We start from the raw sequence: 18,786 nt of genomic DNA on the forward strand, positions 1-18,786 counted from the left end.
CAGCCAGGTTATTCTGAAAATTGAACTTTTAGAAAAAAGAAGAGCAAAAACTAGGACTGACAGTCTTAGACAGAACGCGCACAACCTAAATGCACGCAACTGTGTGTTGAACAAATGCAAAACAAAAATTAATTAATTCGTAATTCATATTGCATAAAAAAATTCATGTAAAAGAACTTGATCTTCTCAAATTTTCTAAGAAGATTACAGGATGTCAATCAATTGCAAACTTCATGCTTCTCGTTTATTCAATCATTGTTTTGAAATAGTTCATGAAAATTCATAATTTAAGTGGGCAAATCAGGTGTGGAGTATATCACTCCCAATGCATTTTTGGTGTAAACCTTCACCCTTCGTCAGGGGTAATGTACAAGTAAATCATATTAATGATCAGTGGTTTATACAAAAAACTCTATTTACATGTACACATCAGTGAGGTCTGAGTGACCAATGACTATTCAATGAGATGATTAGCTCCCATACTCTTAAATAGACACCTCCAGTGTAATCCTAAAGAGAAAAGGGCGTAAGAAATAGTAGAATGGGATTTGTTGGACAGTGAATGCAGAAACCTCTGTAACAAAACTATGTCCCATCTGAAAACGGTGTCATCTTAAAGCCATGTACGTATTCCAACTAGAGTCCGTGAAGTGCTTTTAGAAACACCCATGAGTAAGTATGATTGTGCAGAGAGAGGCAACATGCCGACAATACCCAGCTAGATCATGAACATACCTCCACACAACTGAACAGAAAAATCTTAGTTCTCAGCACGGCCATGATGCTTCGCGCCTCCTTCCAATGACCTCTGTTCCCCAAGATAGAAGGAATCTGTTCTTCTTAATACCTCTAGAAGCTAAACTGAGGGCATGACCTGGAACCAGGAACGTGAACTGTAAGCTATAAAAGTTATTAACTGAAACAATGACTGTGTCGATTTCTTAAGGGAAATCGATAATGTAAGTGCCTTGCATCACCTGTATCAACTGAAATTGCAGAGTCTAACTAAATGTTACCTTAACTTCATGCACAAAATATTGGTGGCTTCAATAACAGAAGTCCTCTGCTGTTCAGTCACCTCAAACTATCTGTGTGAATGGAACAAACCATATAAACACAAACTGCCAAGTCTAAATTAGCTCCACCATTCCCCGTGGACTATTACTCACTAAAAGCTGCGCCCAGTAAGTCCTGTAGTCTTTATCACGCTCTATCTACTCTGTATTGAGACCAAAAACCAGCGTTACCTCCCACAGGATATTTAGTCCAGCTCGTTGCGCTTGTGAACTATGTCACTGTCCCAAGGAATACAGAAGTGGATGTAGGACTAAAGAAACGAAACAACAAAGAAGTGCCAGAGGGTCTAACAAAGAGGTAAGGAATTACAATGTATAAAGTGCAGACAAGCAGTGCAGTCATGGAGTACCTCAGGGCTCCTCGATCAGTCTTATTCTTTTTAATGTCTATTTGCAGCCTTTGATCCCTATGATCAAATCTTATGGAATAGATTTGATAAATTACGCTGACGACACCCAACTGGTGTTCTCCTTAGAAGGACGACAGGCGGTGACAATGGAGACCTTTCAGAAATGCATGAGCAGGGTCTCCAGATGGCTGAAACTAAACTCCCTCCAATTTAACGAGAGTAAGACAGAGGTAGTCTATTGCTCGTCAGCCAAACTGAGTCAGCAACCTTCCTACGAGATCAGGCTTGCGCCGGGAGCTGATCCTTGCATCCCAGTCAAGACCGTGCGTAATTTAGGGGTAATGTTTGATGCGGATCTCCAAATGACCTCTCAGACCAATAAAACCATCAGTGTCTGCTTTGGATTGCTCAAAGCGCTCAGACAGATTTTGCCCCTTCTGCCTGATGAGTCTAGACCGCTAGTGGTTAGGAGTGTGATCCTGGCCAGACTGGACTACTGTAACTCCCTATATCTAGGGGCCCCCTTATACATCTTACAGGGGCTCCAGAGAGTCCAGTCCATAGCGGCCAAGCTGGTACTTAAAAGACCTCGCAGCTCCTCCACTACGCTGGCGCTCAGAGATCTGCACTGGCTGCCAATCAGGAGTAGAGTCGCTTTTAAGTCCCTATGTATTGTGTATAGAGCCCTGCACAACACGGGACCTATTCCTTTACAGGAAAGGCTCAATTGGTATAAGCCTACCAGGTCCCTGCGTTCCTCTAGCCGGGGTTTGGCAGCAACCACCAGGATCAGGAGATCGAGGATGGGAGGCAGAGCCTTCTGCACCTCCGCATCTAGGATGTGGAACAAGCTTCCCCAGAACATCAGGCAAATTGACACCCTGCTTGGATTTAGAAAGAGTCTGAAAACATGGCTGTTTGCCAAACTTTAATCCCCTTAACTCCATTTAATGGAACTGGCGGCTGTTTTACATGTCATGACAGCCAGTGTATTTTTGTTCCATCTGACTACTTCCTGTTTGGGCGCCAGGATACCCGTAGGGTGACAGTTGCGCGATACAAATACAAATACAATACAATACAATACAATACAAGGGACAAGGGACCCCTACAGCTGACCTGTAAATTGTGGTGTACAATGACAACCTGAATAGATGGTCAGAGTCACCAATCAGCCACCACTCGGAACCGCCCTTCATCATTTGGGATTTTTTCAGAACCATACATGCAGGTATGTATTACCCAGTATGAAAGAGACCTGGATGTGAAGAGGTCCCCTTCACTGAGCAAACAATGGTATGGTGGGCCACTCCTCCGGGCTAGTGAATGGTCAAAATGTGATGTGACTGGGGAAGTGCAGTGCTAAAAATGTGAAAAATAATAATAATGTGTGTAACTAAAATTGGATGAGGGAGCACAGAACAAACTTTATTTGGATAGTGCTCACTCCGCCAATGTTAAAAAATTGTTAAAGACAGGTAGAGAAATATACTGTCTAGAGGTGGAACTGGGTCGTCATGTTTCAGCAACCAAGGGACACAATTGTCCTTGCTTTCATCAGGACCTTAACAACAATTACATGCTACTGCATACATAAAAATAAATGATAAGTGACAACTAAAAAATTTGTGTAACAGACAAGTACAGAGATCACCTGCGATATCCAAGTGAAACGTCTTGTCTTTGGCTCACAGCTTATGTCGTTCACTAAAAGGTCAGAACACAAGAGGGTTACATGTCACATGCATCATGAAACCCAGTGACAACCATGCAAATTGTATAAAACTGACCAAATTGTGATCTGACTCCACTTTAACAAATATAAACATGTGGGTGTATTGAATTATGACAAAGAAACCTTTAGACTTGCCAATCGCATGAGAGTGTGTGGCATTGCGTCTTCTGTGTCTTTCACATATAGGGTACAATTGCTTGACTTTTTTAGCTCAAATACAGTACATATCTTACATAATTTTGTTTCTTTCTGGTTCAAACCGTACAGCAATCATTTTTATCTGCAGTAATACTTCGGATATATCCACAATGTCTGAAATTCACATTTAGTCATTTCTACATATAGGACCCGATTCACAGAATGAACTTGAGACTAAATCCTAAACTTACTATTATTTGGTATTCACAGAATGCACTTACTACTTTTGGCATTCACAGAATGAACTTACTACTTTCGGTATTCACAGAATGAACTTACTACTTTCGGTATTCACAGAATAGACTTACGACTGCTATCTTTACGTCCAATTCCGGGCCATAATTTCCTCCTCCTGATTCTGGGCCGGAAATTACTGCTCTGTGTCGGAATTTCCGAATTAAAGCCAGAATTTACGATTCCGGGCCGGAAGATATGAATTTTGGCAGTTGGTCATGTTAGCCAAGGGTAAACACCTGTCCAAGTGCCTACTATCCCCCACCATGGATCAGCTGACACACTGCAGCCAATCCTAGCCCTGCAGCATGTATAAATGCAGAGCAGACACAAACAAACCCTTTCAAGATGTCACTGAATGTGTTTGTAGCACTGCCCCTTGCCATGAGGCAAAACTACTTGAGGAGGAGGAGGAGAGCAGAGAAGCTCTTCATACAGAGGATCAACCTATTTGGAAGGTCCAGCCAAGATGTAAGGGCCAGGTACCGTTTCCCTCCAGAAGTCATCTTGGATATGTTATGTGAGTGGGAGCAGGAACTTGACTCTGTGACCTGCTGCTCACATGCAATACCAGCATATCTCAAGATCCTTTCTGCTCTCCATTTCTTTGCCACTGGGTCTTTCCAAGGGGTCTCCAGTGACCATGTGGGCATTTCCCAGGCAAGCCAGTCACGGTGTCTGCATCAGGTACTGAGATGCATCACTGCTAGAGCCCCCAAGCACATCCAAATTCCACATACACTGGCCATGAGACAAAGGGCAGCAAGACATTTCTATCTCCTTGCACAATTCCCACGTGTGCTGGGTGCAATTGATTGCACCCATGTAGCCCTTCAGCCACCCTGCCACATTGCACATATCTTCTGCAACAGACAAAGATGGTATTCCATCAATGTGCAAGCTGTCTGAGATACCAGTGGGAGGTTTATCAATGTGCATGCAGTGTTCCCAGGCAGTACAGATGACAGCTTCATATTCTGCATGTCACCTCTTGCCCAGCGGATGGCTGCTGGAGAATTTGGCAACAAGTGGCTACTGGGTAAGTAACAAGCACAAAAATGAGTGATATGTGTCATTTAAATGTCTGAATACCCCCCAATATTAACCATAGGAATCATATCCCAACAGACACTGCATGTACTAACGTATTGATCATGTTCTGTGCAAGTCAAAGAGGGAAATGTAAAGAACTGCCCTTTCTGCCCTCCACAGGCGACGCTGGGTATGCACTCTCCCCACATCTTCTCACCCCTTACAGGCGTGCAAATACTGTACCTCAGCATAGGTACAATAGGGCACACATACAGACTAGAGCCATCATAGAGCGCACTTTTGGTCTGTTGAAGTCGCGATTCAGGTGTCTCGACCAATAGGGGTGTGCTGCTTTACTCCCCAGAAGTCGTCTGCAAGATCATATTAGCCTGTTGTGTTTTGCACAACATTGCTTTGACGAATGGCTCACCCATTCCTCTGGAACATCGGTTAGCTCTGAATCTGGGAAACCGGGCCATTGCACATAACCAACGCCAGGGCATGCAAGTCCGCGACCAGCTCGTTGCCACATTTTTCACATGAGCAACCTGTAGTGTCATGGACAATATGTGGTTTGCTGTCTGTTATCAATGATGAAACTTGAATAGACACGACTGTGTCAAAAAATCCTACCCTGAGATGACTTTGCAAGCCACACTAACTGCATGTAAATCACAGCTGCTGACAGTAGTCGAAAGGTGGAGCGTGCCTCAGGTCATGTGCTCATGTCTGCGATCAGTGTAGTGGAGGTCCCTACAAACAACTATTCAAGCTGTTGACAAACAATACATGTCCTGAGAGACATACCTGGACCTCATGAGGATGGGCCACTTAACCCCTTCGATGCTATTGACGGAACAGTTCCGTCATGAGCGTCGGTTGGCCTGGGCTCATGACGGAACCGTTCCGTCACGAGCCCGTTGGCTCATTAGAACGTTCAGCACAGCGCAGGAATCTGCGCTGCGCTGAAGGTGTTAATCACAAAAGGCCATAACCCTTGCATACACAGGCCTGTGACCTCAACAGATTTGACTCCCCCACAAATGATGGGCCCAGAATGTGAGTGATGATGTCATGGGTGAATCAGGCACCATGGGGCAGATTTACAATAACTGGTGCATCCCTGCTTATCAGCAGGGATGCGCCAGTTATTGTGCATCAAAGGAGACTTCCCTTGCACCATCATGGATGTGCTGCATTTACAATGCGGCGCACCATGGTGCAAGAATAGACAGATGCGTGAGGCATATGCTGCCATAAAGGTGATGCACTGCTGGAGTCGTGTCGCAAGTGCAATGCTGCGTCAATTCTTACGCCTGCTTCAAGCAGGCACAGGATTTTGACGCAGCATGGCCATAAAAGTGACTGAGTGAAATCTTGTAGATTTCACTCAGCCACTTTCTGTCGACGTTCCTGTGCTGGAACGCCCCCCCTGCGGCGGAACGCCCAACTATGGTGCAGGGCTTTACAACGTGACACATCTCCCAGATGCGTCACATAGTAAATACACAGCAGTATGGCTCTGCTTTGCACTGCCACTGCGTCAAAAAAGTGACACAACTGTGGTGCAAATGTGGCATACGGGGCCTGTGTCTGTGATATATCCACACTGGTCCACACCAATGTTACGTAACACATCACACAACTCTGATAATGAGCACTCAATATGGACTACATGTAACATAATGCAAAGTAGGAGAAAATGAAACTGGGGTTTGATGTTGTATCAGCACCCCCCGTCTGTGCAGAAATGTCATTAAATGGTCTTTTCCCCCGTTCGTTACATATCCATGATTCTCACCTGCGCTGTTATTTCAGTTTTTCTACAACAGAACAGCAGGATGGTAGTGGATTTGATTACTGATTGTGAATGGATCACAATGAATACAAAATGGCTGCCTACTACTTCCTATGATTTATTTCCTGTCTACCACTTCCTGTATAACATTTCCTTTATGATATAATGTGTTCTGGGTAATTTTTTCGGAGGTTACGGCCCAAAAACGTATCCGGAAACTACGCTTTTGGGCCGCAATATCCGAAAATAAACTGGAACACATCATTTCATACAGGCAATGTTGTACAGGAAGTGGGAGACAGGAAATACATCACAGGAAATAGTTGGCAGCCATTTTGTGTTCATTCTGAGTCATCCTCTATCACTGATCAGATCCTCAGACATCCTGCTGCTCTCATCACACTTGCTTCCCCCAAAATGGCTGAGGAGTATGAAGAGAGAACACCCCCTTTCTCAGAATGGGAATTGGACATCTTGGTAGAAGGGCTGCTTGACAAATTTCCTCAGCTATATGGGGACCCTGAGAACCAGCTGAGCATTGCAGCCGGAGCCAGGCTATGGGCCAACATCAGCGAGCACTGCAGTACAGTGGGAGTGTACACCAGGAGTGCTAGGGCATGCCACAAGCGCTGGGTGGACCTAAAGCGCTGGTCCCGCCACAAGGCTACAGAGCTGGTGGGCCAGTTTTCCCAGCACCATGTGCATCATCTTCGCCTCTCCCCACTGTACAGGAGGTTCCTGCGAGCAGCTTGGCCGACCTTCCATGCTCACCTGGAGGAGCATGAGCGCAGGGACCTAGTAAGTGCATCATATGCAATATGTAGTATGATGTGAGTAAAACAGTGTTGTTGTATTGTGTGTCCCATGCCTCCTTTCACCAATTCTGTGTCCATGTAGCAGTCACCAAGATTAAAAAGGCACACTTTGGCATATGGACTGTACAGGGCAGAGTGCATTTTGGGAGTTGTAGTTTCTTCCTGACAACTGGATAAATGAGCCACACTTGTGCATTCACATTGAATTCTGCTATGCCAGCACCAATACCATTGAATCAAGGAAATCATAACTGATGTGTGCATTGTGCATTGGATGAGCAATGGTATAGACACTGTCCAGGCATGGCAGGCCAAAGGGTATTGGATGCTGTGACTTACATTGCATTTGTAGAGTTTGGGTTCCAATTGAGACAGATCATCATGTGCCATGGAGTCAAGACAGACTTTGAGATCCATGTATCACTCTTAAGTTTTCCTAAATTTGCAAGGTGTGTCCACTGACAGACGTCTCACCCTCAGTGGCCTGTATGACATTTTACATGTATAGGTAGCTGTCACAACCACCCACCAGTGTTCACCGATGGACTGCACTACCTTTTAAGTCAAAACAGCCAATATGTGGCACTGGATTGTCCGATGATGTGTGGGTTTGGCAAAAGGCTAGACTCACAATGTAGCTAGAGAAGTAGCCCAGACCCTATGTGGATGTGTGACCCACATTCGGCATTCCGTTTGTCCCATACAATGCTACAAAGCAGATTACTCTTGTCCAGACGTTAAATAGCTGATACTCCTTATCAATGGCCAAATTCAATTAAATCTGGACTCTTCATGTTCTCCTTTGGTGGACAGTTTTGGAACTGGCACATGTAGCAGTGACAGGACACACAGATCACAAGGACGCTAAGTTTGAGGTTTTGCCAATACAGTTGCGTAAGCCACAATAATACATATGAGATGTCCATGTCAAACTCAATTCAGTAAATGACAGTAAACATACATGTAATGTAAGTTCATAAACACTGAGGGGCAGATTTACAAGGCCCTTGTTCCTCTTTTACACCACCCTTGGGTCAGTTTTGTGTCGAAGTGGCGGCAGAAACCAAGCGCCATGCTGCTGGGTAAATACAACTTGACCCATCTGGAAGATGCGTCACGCTGTACAGCCCTGAACCACATGTAGGCGTTCTGGCACTGGGCTGGGCGTTCTGATGCAGGAATGCCTCCTAAAAGTGGCTGAGTGAAATCTACAAGATATCAATCAGTCACTTTTAGGGCCATGCTGCATCAAAACCCTGCGCCTGTTTGAAGCAGGCGTAAGGATTGTTGCAGCATGTTAGAGATAGGGCACCCCAAAGCCTTGCTGGAGCAGCGTCTCGCTTGTGACGCCACTCCAGCAAAGCACCGCTTTTCCGCCAGGGATGCGTCACGCATCTGCCCACCCAAGTGCCACGGTATGCCGCATTGTAAATGCAGCGCATCAGGGGTGGCGCACGGGTGGGCAGATGCGTCGCAACTCTTTTGGCACATCTCTGCTGATCAGAGATGCACCAGAAGTAGTAAATCGGCCCCTGACAACTGTAGGTTGTGATCAGAGGAGAACAAATTCTGACCTTGGACCATCTATGTATGTGTCTCGTCCTGCATGAAAGAACCACCACATCAGGAGTTTGCTTACATTTCAGCAGGCACGGCTGGTGAGACAGAAGACCTGCAGGAACAGTTCTGGAGCAAGAGGACTTCAGTTCGCTGGCCACTACACCCTCTTTCCACCAGCGAGAAAGAAGGGGAGGAGGGGACCTCAACATCAGGAGGCATGGGGATTACACCCACCCGGGATGAGGAAGAACACAAATCTGGTGCTACGTTCCGGGTGGAGGCTGTGGACATTGAAGGTGGGGGGAAGGACCGGACACCTCTGACCATGATGTGGTGGAGAGCCACTCTCCCACACACTCTTCACCAGTGGCTATTAAAGAGGTGTCCCTAATGCAGGCCAACATTCAATCTGGGCCTGTCATCCACCCCTTCCTACCTCTAGAGTTCCCCATGCCACCGGGGGCTCCAGCTCCATCCCCTGCAACCTGTCCTCCTCCTCGTAGGCGCTAAGCAGAACACATCTTCTCCGGAACTGAGGCACCACATACCTCCTGTTCCCCCAGGCCCGTCCCGATGTTCTTCCTCCTGTGGCTGTGCCAGGGGACTTGAGTTGGATGGTTGAGGGTCAGACAGACATGTCCGCTCGCATCATGCTACAAGTGTGTCTAGAAATACGCACGATGCGAGCGGACCTTGTACAATCTCTGGACAACCTCGCGACCAACGTCCATTCCCTGACCACAGCCATGTTGTCTGTTGTCTCACAAATCCCTTCCCATACCACCGTCAATGTTTCCCCCTGTCTGTTGCCCCACACTCTTTCCCCCCGTACTTCTCGTGTGTCACGATCCCATGTGGTGCCTGTTTCTGCACCAGCCAGTCGTGTGCCTGCATCAGACAGTGAGGATCTGGACATTGTGTTCCTGGAGGATGACCAGAAGGACACTTGACTTTTTGGCTGAGACGTTGTTGTGGACAAAGATTTCAGATTGTGTACAGTGCACAGTGCATTAAAAAACATCCCTATGGCTTTTATCTAGCAGCATTCCTCGATCTCATTTACCAAATTGCCTGCAGATCATTAGAAACTGAAAAGATACAGCTGATATTTTCTTTCTTACATATTCTTAAAGCATTACGCTGGATTTTATCCCAAAAAGGTGGCAGACGGGTACCATCTACTGGACACACTGCTTCTCCTAAGCGCGGCAGAAAAATAAAATTGTAAGTGCTCTTCATTCTCTACAGCATTAGTAAAATATTCGCTTTTGCTTCATGATCAGATAATAGATGCTAGGGGCAGAATCCCTAGCCTAAATTAAATAAACAGGGTTCTTGTGTGCACTGGATAACAAAATCCCCAAAATCTTCAAAGTGTTGAACATGCTTGAACGACAATTAGCAATTAGAAAGAATACCTGAAGTAACTGCAGCTAATATTGCACTTATTATAGTACTTATTTGCGTACTTTGTTTTGCAGTTGTGTGGAAATATGTTTGCAGCTGGCTTCTTTCTTCTCAATCAGGAGAGGGAAAATGTTTACTTCTTTTATTATAGTTTGTTAATTGTGTGATTTTGTTGGTTGGTTGTGTTTTCTAGTGGTGTATTGAAATGTTTTGTCTATTTTAGGAGTTGGTAACTGGTTCACATGTATTTAATGTTGGATTAAAACAGTTTTTTTAATGTGTCAAAAGTGTGTTTATAGTCTATTTTTGGTGGATAATGTTAATAAAGTATTGTCGATATTATAGGTTGCAAAATGTTTATCCTGGATATTGCTTGTTTTCCATATTTTTATTAACAATTTTTTTGGCTTTCATATTTCGGCATTTTACATAGGCTCAATGCATTTTCGAGATTTTGTCCAACTATATTGTTCTGTTGATGCTCGAATGTGCTGACGTTTGTTTTGGTGATATTCTGTAGTACAATTGTGGGGATTGGTTTGGGTGTCTAGGTACCTGTTTTCAAAACGTGAGCACCAACACTCCCATCCCAATAAACCTGGGTCCTTACCAGATATCTAATTTGTTGCTCATCTAAGTGTTAGTCTAAAATGTTGCAAGTGAAGTTAGCACTTGAACCACATAGGCCCGACTTCATTCCAAATGCAAACATCCCAGAACTTGTGCTCAATATAATACCTTTCGGGGAAATTCTGAAGACCATGTAAATAGTGCTTACATAAACAGTTTATAGCCGCTTCTTTAATATTTATACGGGCATTCATAGACACATCTGGGTAGAATTGGCATCAGTGACTTTTGAATTACATAATCCTAAAGCTTGATTAACATCACAAGTACGTGTTTTTTAAAAATGTGCAAGCAATTCAGATATATTGAAAGTCGGTAAGGATGAACTTTAGTGATCATTTTTTGAATACGTGTTTAATTGATTAAACGTTCTGTTGAGCCTCACATCATTGTTTAGTAACTGCCTTAGATGGTTTAAAGGCACAGTGGACTAATCCGCTGATGAGTGACCAGCAGGGCTAACTAGCATGGCCAACCTAATTTTCATACTTGCAAGGTTGATAGGATGAGTAGCATTGAGTGAGGCAATATATACACTTAATTTTGCATTTGAGTATGTGCTATATAAATAATCAATAATTAGTGATATGAATGTGCTTTTTTTCATCATCACAAGATTCTTGTAATCTTCCTTATTAAGTTCTCAACCGTCATTGTTCAATGGGAAAGTGAAGAAGGATGGAAAGCATCTTCAACTCCATCACAGACTTACTTCTGCCATCTTAGTATATGCATAGCAACCACATTAAATACTCTCAAATTCAAAATGTACATGAACTGCTAGATTGCTAATGGCCAATCTCAACTCTTGAAATGATATTTGACTTTTTTAAATCTGAAGACAATTAGAAAAGATGAAAAAATATTTTACCTCTGAAATAATATAGAACAAATTGGGGAGCAGTTTCACCTGATTTCTGAACAAACCATTGCATTTATAAAAGGGATGTATTGGTCTGTTATTAATTAACAACAAGAGAGGGAGGATTTGTAAGAGGAACACTCCTATATCCCCGATCATAAATACAAAAAACAACTAAGGAGTGACTTATTGGTGCCTTGGACATATAAATAGAGTCAGACAACCCTGAGGACAAGACATTCTTCCACCTCCTAGTGATAAACCAATATTGGAACCAGACAAAAAGAAAAAATGTGAAAACACATACACCAGAAACAAACAAATTGAATTGTTTAAGAAGACCCCTCACTCACCCTTGTGGTGACATGCTTCATCACGGGGTTCCCACTGGAGGAACCGAATGTCCCTCCAGTGTGCTTCGACGCCTGATTTGCAGCGGAGCGGGTTGTTGTGAATTGGACTTGGTGTATGTGAATAAGTGCAAGTGAAGGTGAATTAAAAAATATTAGTTGTACCCAAAATCTATTTTATTCAGCGGTCAACCAATATTGTGAAAAACACTGTGTGGGATATTAAGGGTGGTAATATTATTGACCACTTTTATCCCTTCAATAGTAGGTCGACATGTTTCAGCTGTCTCTTTATATTCTTGCAGCTTTCTTCAGGACCAGTGACGTAAAAAATCCCTGGTGGTTCGTGCTCGCTAAGGCACGTCTAACCAGTGGATATATGTGAAAAATAGGCAGAAAAAAGAGAATTACCGTAAAGTACGGTTGCTGCAACCTAGTATTTCCAGGTGCGCAAAAAACTGTAATATAAAGCACAACATTAATGCATATTTTATAAAAACATTTGTATATTAGGCATATATTTTTCATTTGCAGTCCTTATAGTTCCAGCACAATAAGTCACTATTTAGTGAGCTACCCTTTAATTACCCAAATACATTTCAAATAATGAAAATAGGAATCTGTAAGGGTGACTACTCCATATTTATAAGTAGTGCACGGAAGCTTGTTTAAAAGAATAAGCCTTCCAGGTGAGTAAGTCATCTCATCAATCTTGTTTAGTCAGTTTTAAAACTTAATTCACTTTAAACTGACTGTATTGCATATTTCAAAGTCTCTTATCATAAAGGAAAATGTGCATTTTTAGACAGACCCGATTTAAATAAGTTTGGAAGCGAGTATAAACCCTCCAGGCCATGAAAACACGGACCTGGGGGTCAGTGACCCACAAACGCAAACACATGGAGAAAAAACGGTTCGTCATACTTACAGCACAGATCTATAGTGCTGTCATCTATGGGCTTAGACGGGGGAGGCTATCTTCACGCTACTGCAACTGCGTGAAAGAAGTAGAGGTTGAAAGTTTTGTTAAATATCTCGGCATTGGATTGGCGTCCCTGCCGATAACACGCAAGCTAGCACACTCGCCCTCACTTACTTCGCTCGTTGCGGCTCACCTCCATACACCTATCGGGTCCACTGCCGCCGCCCGGAAAATGAAGCTACACTACCTTGGCTTCCGTATTAAGAGCGAGGTCAGGGGTTGGTCACGTGGTAGGCGTGCGCTACGTCTTAAAGAGATACACTCTGTAGCTGCTCTGTGTGTTTAGATAACGTAATGTTATTATACTAACATGCGAAGGAATTTTGAAATGAAACACAAAAAAGTCATTTACTCTCGCAAACAGTGCAAGGCTCGGACGGCACATCCCTTAGTCAAAACATTGCCACATAACCTATCCAACCAAGCAATGTCTTGTTCTTCTCGTTTTATATTTTCTTTTATGAGCTCAAATTTTGTAGATCATGATTAAGTGCCGACATAGCATGCCAGGAATAAAACTCAGAGGGGTGAAAAAATAGCGCGAGTTTTAGGCACATGACAACCAAATAGCTTTGGAAAAGGAAGCAAGTTGGTAAATGACAACCACTTAGGTTAGGAAAAGAAAAAGAAAGGGAAAATGCTGCAATTACAAGTGTATATGGAAGTAATCCTAATCTGGGGTCAGGTCACAAGTAACGTATTTTGCTTTGTCCTTTCTAGTATGGAATCACATATTACAGCAAATCAGTTAAGTGCAATCTATAGAGAGAGATTATCTACTCATCACTGTTCCCCAAGGAATATCATCATTAAGACCAGATATGTGGCTGGACAGACGATATATCCATCTTTGTTCTTTTTCGAACAAACTGGCCTCAGAGCCCTGGGCCAGTTGTTCAATCACTGTCCAATTCAACTCATCTGGCGTGTGTTTCAGCTGGAAAAAGTGAGATGTTAACTTGGTGTTGGTCTTGTGGCATCGGATATTGCTGCAGTGTTCACCAATTCTCAGTTTCACTCTCCTCGTCGTCATACCGATGTATTTTAGCCCTCAAGTGCAGATGATTAGGTAGATGACGTAGCATGAGTTACAATTTGTGTGGTTTCTTTGTTGCCACACCTTTCCTTCTTCCAAATTCAGAAATTTCGAGGCACTAGTCAGGGGGCACACAGCGCAACCTCCACATGGGTAGTGACCGGTTACCGGAGGTAAACCCCAAGCACTCAAAATGCCTTCAGCGTTGGTCTGTTTATGTTGTCTGGGGCGTGTATGCACCAAGGCATCTTTGAGACTCCTGGCACGTTTGAATGACATGAGGGGCTTCTCCCACTTATGATTCGTACTCGTGAGTACTCGCCAATGTTTGTTTATACTGCGAGTGACTGCGTTCGATAACGGGTTAAATGTTGTCACACATGTGAGAGGGACTTCAGAAGATAATACCCTGGGTTGGTCCTCCAGGAGGGCATCTCTATGTTGATTGCGTGCCCGTTTACAACTCTTGTTCAGTAGATGTTTTGAATATCCCCGGCGTTGTAATTTGCCTGTCAGATCTTGAGCTTGTTGCTTGAAATCACTCAACTCACTGCAATTGCGTCGTATACGCAGATATTGTCCAAAAGGGAGATTCTCCCTAAGTGGTTGAGGATGGAAACTAGAGTAGTGTAGTAAATTATTTCTTGACATGGGTTTGTAGTAAGTCTTGGTACGTAACTCATTACCAATGCGTGAAATTGTCACGTCTAGGAACACAATCTTGTCCTCAGCGTATTCATGTGTGAACTTGAGATGACGATTTAGGCCGTTGAGCCAGTTGAACAAAGTAGTTAAGGACGCACTATCCCCTTTCCAGATCATTAAAACGTCATCTATGTACCTTTGCCATAGTAACATATTTGACGAAAAAGGGTTTGACTCATTCAATATGTGCTCACACTCAAAATGGTATACATACAGCCCTGCCACGCTTGGCGCGAACGTGCTTCCCATTGAAGTCCCCGTTGCTTGTAAATACAGTCTGCCATTGTACTCAAAAAAGTTACGTTTAAGGGCTAAAGAGGCCATCTCCATGACAAATGCTCTGGTGGTGTTATATTCCCATGTAGTCTGTTGTAGCATTTCTGCCAGCACATCGATAGTCGAATCCTGTGGTATACAGGTATAAAGACTTTCGATGTCTAGTGTGACTAGTAGGCACGGATCGTCTGGTAAAGTTATAGTTTGCAACATAGCTAGCAGGCTTTTCGTGGCCTTGATGTAGGTACTTGTGGCTTCTATAATTGGTCTTAAAAAGAAATCACAGTATTTTGAAAGGGGTTCAAGAATAGAGCCAATACCCGACACAATGGGTCAGCCTGGTGGTGGTAAGACCCCCTTGTGTGTTTTCGGAAGAGTATAGAAAAAAGGAATCTTTCCTTCTGTGGTGGTTAGAAAGTCTGCCTCATGTTCGCTGATAATACCATCATGTTCAGCAGCTGCCACTGTCTCCAGAATTTAAATTTTTAGACTTTCTGAAGGATCTTCACGTAGGGGAACGTAATTCGTCTGATTGTTCAGAAGGCGAGAACACTCGGCGTCATAATCTGCTCGGTCCTGAATCACAATTCCTCCCCCCTTGTCTGCACTCTTAATCACTATGGTGTTATTGTTCTGTAGGGATTGGATTGCTTGAAATTCTGCTCCCGTCATATTTTTGAAGGGGATCGGTTCATCCAGTTGTTCTACTTCGGTGATCACCGCTTTTTCGAATGCTAGTATTTCTGGAGGTATCATATGTGGAGGGGGTGTGAAATTCGATTTCAATCGAAATGTAGTATCACTCTTTGTGTCTAGAGATAGATCTTCTGACTGTTTTTGCTCAAAAAAGCTTTTTAACCTGATCTTCCTAAAAAAATCAGTGAGCTCACAGCGTAATCTGAACCGATCTAGTCTAGGGGTCGGTACAAATCCAAGTCCCTTCTCCAATGTGTTCATTTCTGTAGGAGTTAGAGTTAGAGAAGATAGATTTGTCACTAGAGTCTCTGATTGGTCCCCGCTCTCTGTTCTTGAGTTTTGCTGCGGGTATTGTCTCCCACAGTTTCTGTTTGGTCCCAATGTACCTGATTGTTGCCTTTTCGTTTGCCCCCTCTGCCCCGGCCCCTCCCTAAAAAACGTTGCTGGGGAAAGGGGTTGGCATAATATTTTTGGTGGGGCGGTGGTGGGGGGCCAAACGGCATATTCCAACCGGTTGTATGACGACCCATCGCAAACACTCGCATCACATGCCTTTACATAGCAACTAATACACCGCATGTGCCCTTACATCGTGAGTAATCACAGCGCATACCATTACGTTGCATTGGTATAGGCATGCATGCGAAAGACCGTAACATCGCATACAGACACACCGCATGGCATTAAATAGCAATTTGTTGCGCATTTCCCTTCACCTTTTCCCTTCGTGAATTGCGACGCTAATTACGGAGCGCAGCACCTTCTGCGTTATTACTGGTAATCACTAACGGGGTCAACATCGGAATGTGAACAAATAACTGAGGCATAAAAACGTCTGAAAAAATCGGTGTTTACAAGTTATGGGCCAATTGATTGGTGCTCGTGGCTTTCATTTCCACTTCCCATGGGGGCAGTCAGGGGCCAGGGGTCAACCCATGGATGCTGCTGTGTTTCCATGGCAAGCCACGACTTTAAAGCCCTCCTTTACATTCACTTCTGTTTCATTATTTTTAGGTGTACGCACAACAAAAATTGTCGCTAGCCCCACGGACGGGAGTTTACATGAACAGCATCAGACGGACCGGACAGTCGTGTGTTATTTTTAAAGAGATAGACTTTCGATTGTGTACCTAAACAACAATGAAATGACACCTTTGAATGAGTGACGTGTGGCGGCTGTCTAATGTGAAGGCAGCAAGAAAGACGAGTCAAACACTTGTGCCTCAGATTCGGCCAGCCTGGCGCTTTTTGTCTTAGTAAAAGTTAATAATTTTCTTTCAAAGAAACAGTATGGAATAGTACTGTTCGAAACCTAAGTATATTCAATGCTACGTAAGGTTCCAAGGTTCCGGGAAGTGCTTTAAATTGAAATGCAGAGTGTAGGTACTCGCTATTTAGAGTACCTGTTGCTCTTATGAAGTATTGGTACTCTCCTGTTAAATCTATTGCAACAGGGCTGCTAAGTGCCGGTGCTCTCCTTTTCAAATGAACGAAGTGCAGGTACTCTGGGCCATATTATCAAGGCCCCGGTGTTGCCCCTAGGTTCTGGACAGCACCTGCTCATTTAAAGCACTGACTCTGGAAGGATGAATGGCACATTAGGCTGCTTCACTGGCTCGAGGGCGGCAGTGAAAGTGACTAGCAGGCAGTGACGGTACACTGACAAGCCTTCAACATGTATCCTGATTGGATGTCACCATTTGATACTTTGACGTACCTCATTCAGAAGTATTGATCATTTTTTATCAGATTGTACTCGTTTAGATTACGCGTGGCTGGTGCCATAGTAAAATGTGCCATAGTAAAATGCATACGTTTACCAAAAAGCTTGTAAATTATCAAGTCTTATGTGGAAGTAGAATGCTCTGAACCCTCCATGATCGATTGGGTCACCCCTGCACAGCAAGAGAGGTACTTGCCAGCCTCGCCTGACGTGTGCATGTTTAAGCTGCAGCTGTCTTTATTTATTCATTCCATGTGAATTGTGGAGTGTTGTGGGGGTCAAACTCCATGTGTTTGCGTTTGTGGGTCACTGACCCCCAGGTCCGTGTTTTCATGGCCTGGAGGGTTTATACTCGCTTCCAAACTTACTTAAATCGGGTCTTTCTAAAAATGCACCTTTTCCTTTATGATAAGAGACTTTGAAATATGCAATACAGTCAGTTTAAAGTGAATTAAGTTTTAAAACTGACTAAACAAGATTGATGAGATAACTTACTCACCTGGAAGGCTTATTCTTTTAAACAAGCTTCAGTGCACTACTTATAAATATGGAGTAGTCACCCTTACAGATTCCTATTTTCATTATTTTAAATATATTTGGGTAATTGAAGGGTAGGTCACTAAATAGTGACTTATTGTGCTGGAACTATAAGGACTGCAAATGAAAAATGTATCCCTAATATACAAATGTTTTTATAAAATATGCATTAATGTTGTGCTTTATATTACAGTTTTTTGCGCACCTGGAAATACTAGGTTGCAGCAACCGTACTTTACGGTAATTCTCTTTTTTATGCCTATTTTTCACATATATCCACTGGTTGGACGTGCCTTAGCGAGCACGGACCACCAGGGATTTTTTACGTCACCGGTCCTGAAGAAAGCTGCAAGAATATAAAGAGACAGCTGAAACATGTCGACCTACTATTGAAGGGATAAAAGTGGTCAATAATATCACCACCCTTAATATCCCACACAGTGTTTTTAACAATATTGGTTGACCGCTGAATAAAATAGATTTTGGGTACAACTAATATTTTTTAATTCACCTTCACTTGCACTTATTCACATACACCAAGTCCAATTCACAACAACCCGCTCCCCTGCAAATCAGGCGTCGAAGCACACTGGAGGGACATTCGGTTCCTCCAGTGGGAACCCCGTGATGAAGCATGTCACCACTAGGGTGAGTGAGGGTTCTTCTTAAACAATTCAATTTGTTTGTTTCTGGTGTATGTGTTTTCACATTTTTTCTTTTTGTCTGGTTCCAATATTGGTTTATCACTAGGAGGTGGAAGAATGTCTTGTCCTCAGGGTTGTCT

The sequence above is a fragment of the Lissotriton vulgaris genome, chromosome 4_1, assembly GCF_964263255.1.
Source record: "Lissotriton vulgaris chromosome 4_1, aLisVul1.2, whole genome shotgun sequence".
Classification (NCBI taxonomy): domain Eukaryota; kingdom Metazoa; phylum Chordata; class Amphibia; order Caudata; family Salamandridae; genus Lissotriton; species Lissotriton vulgaris.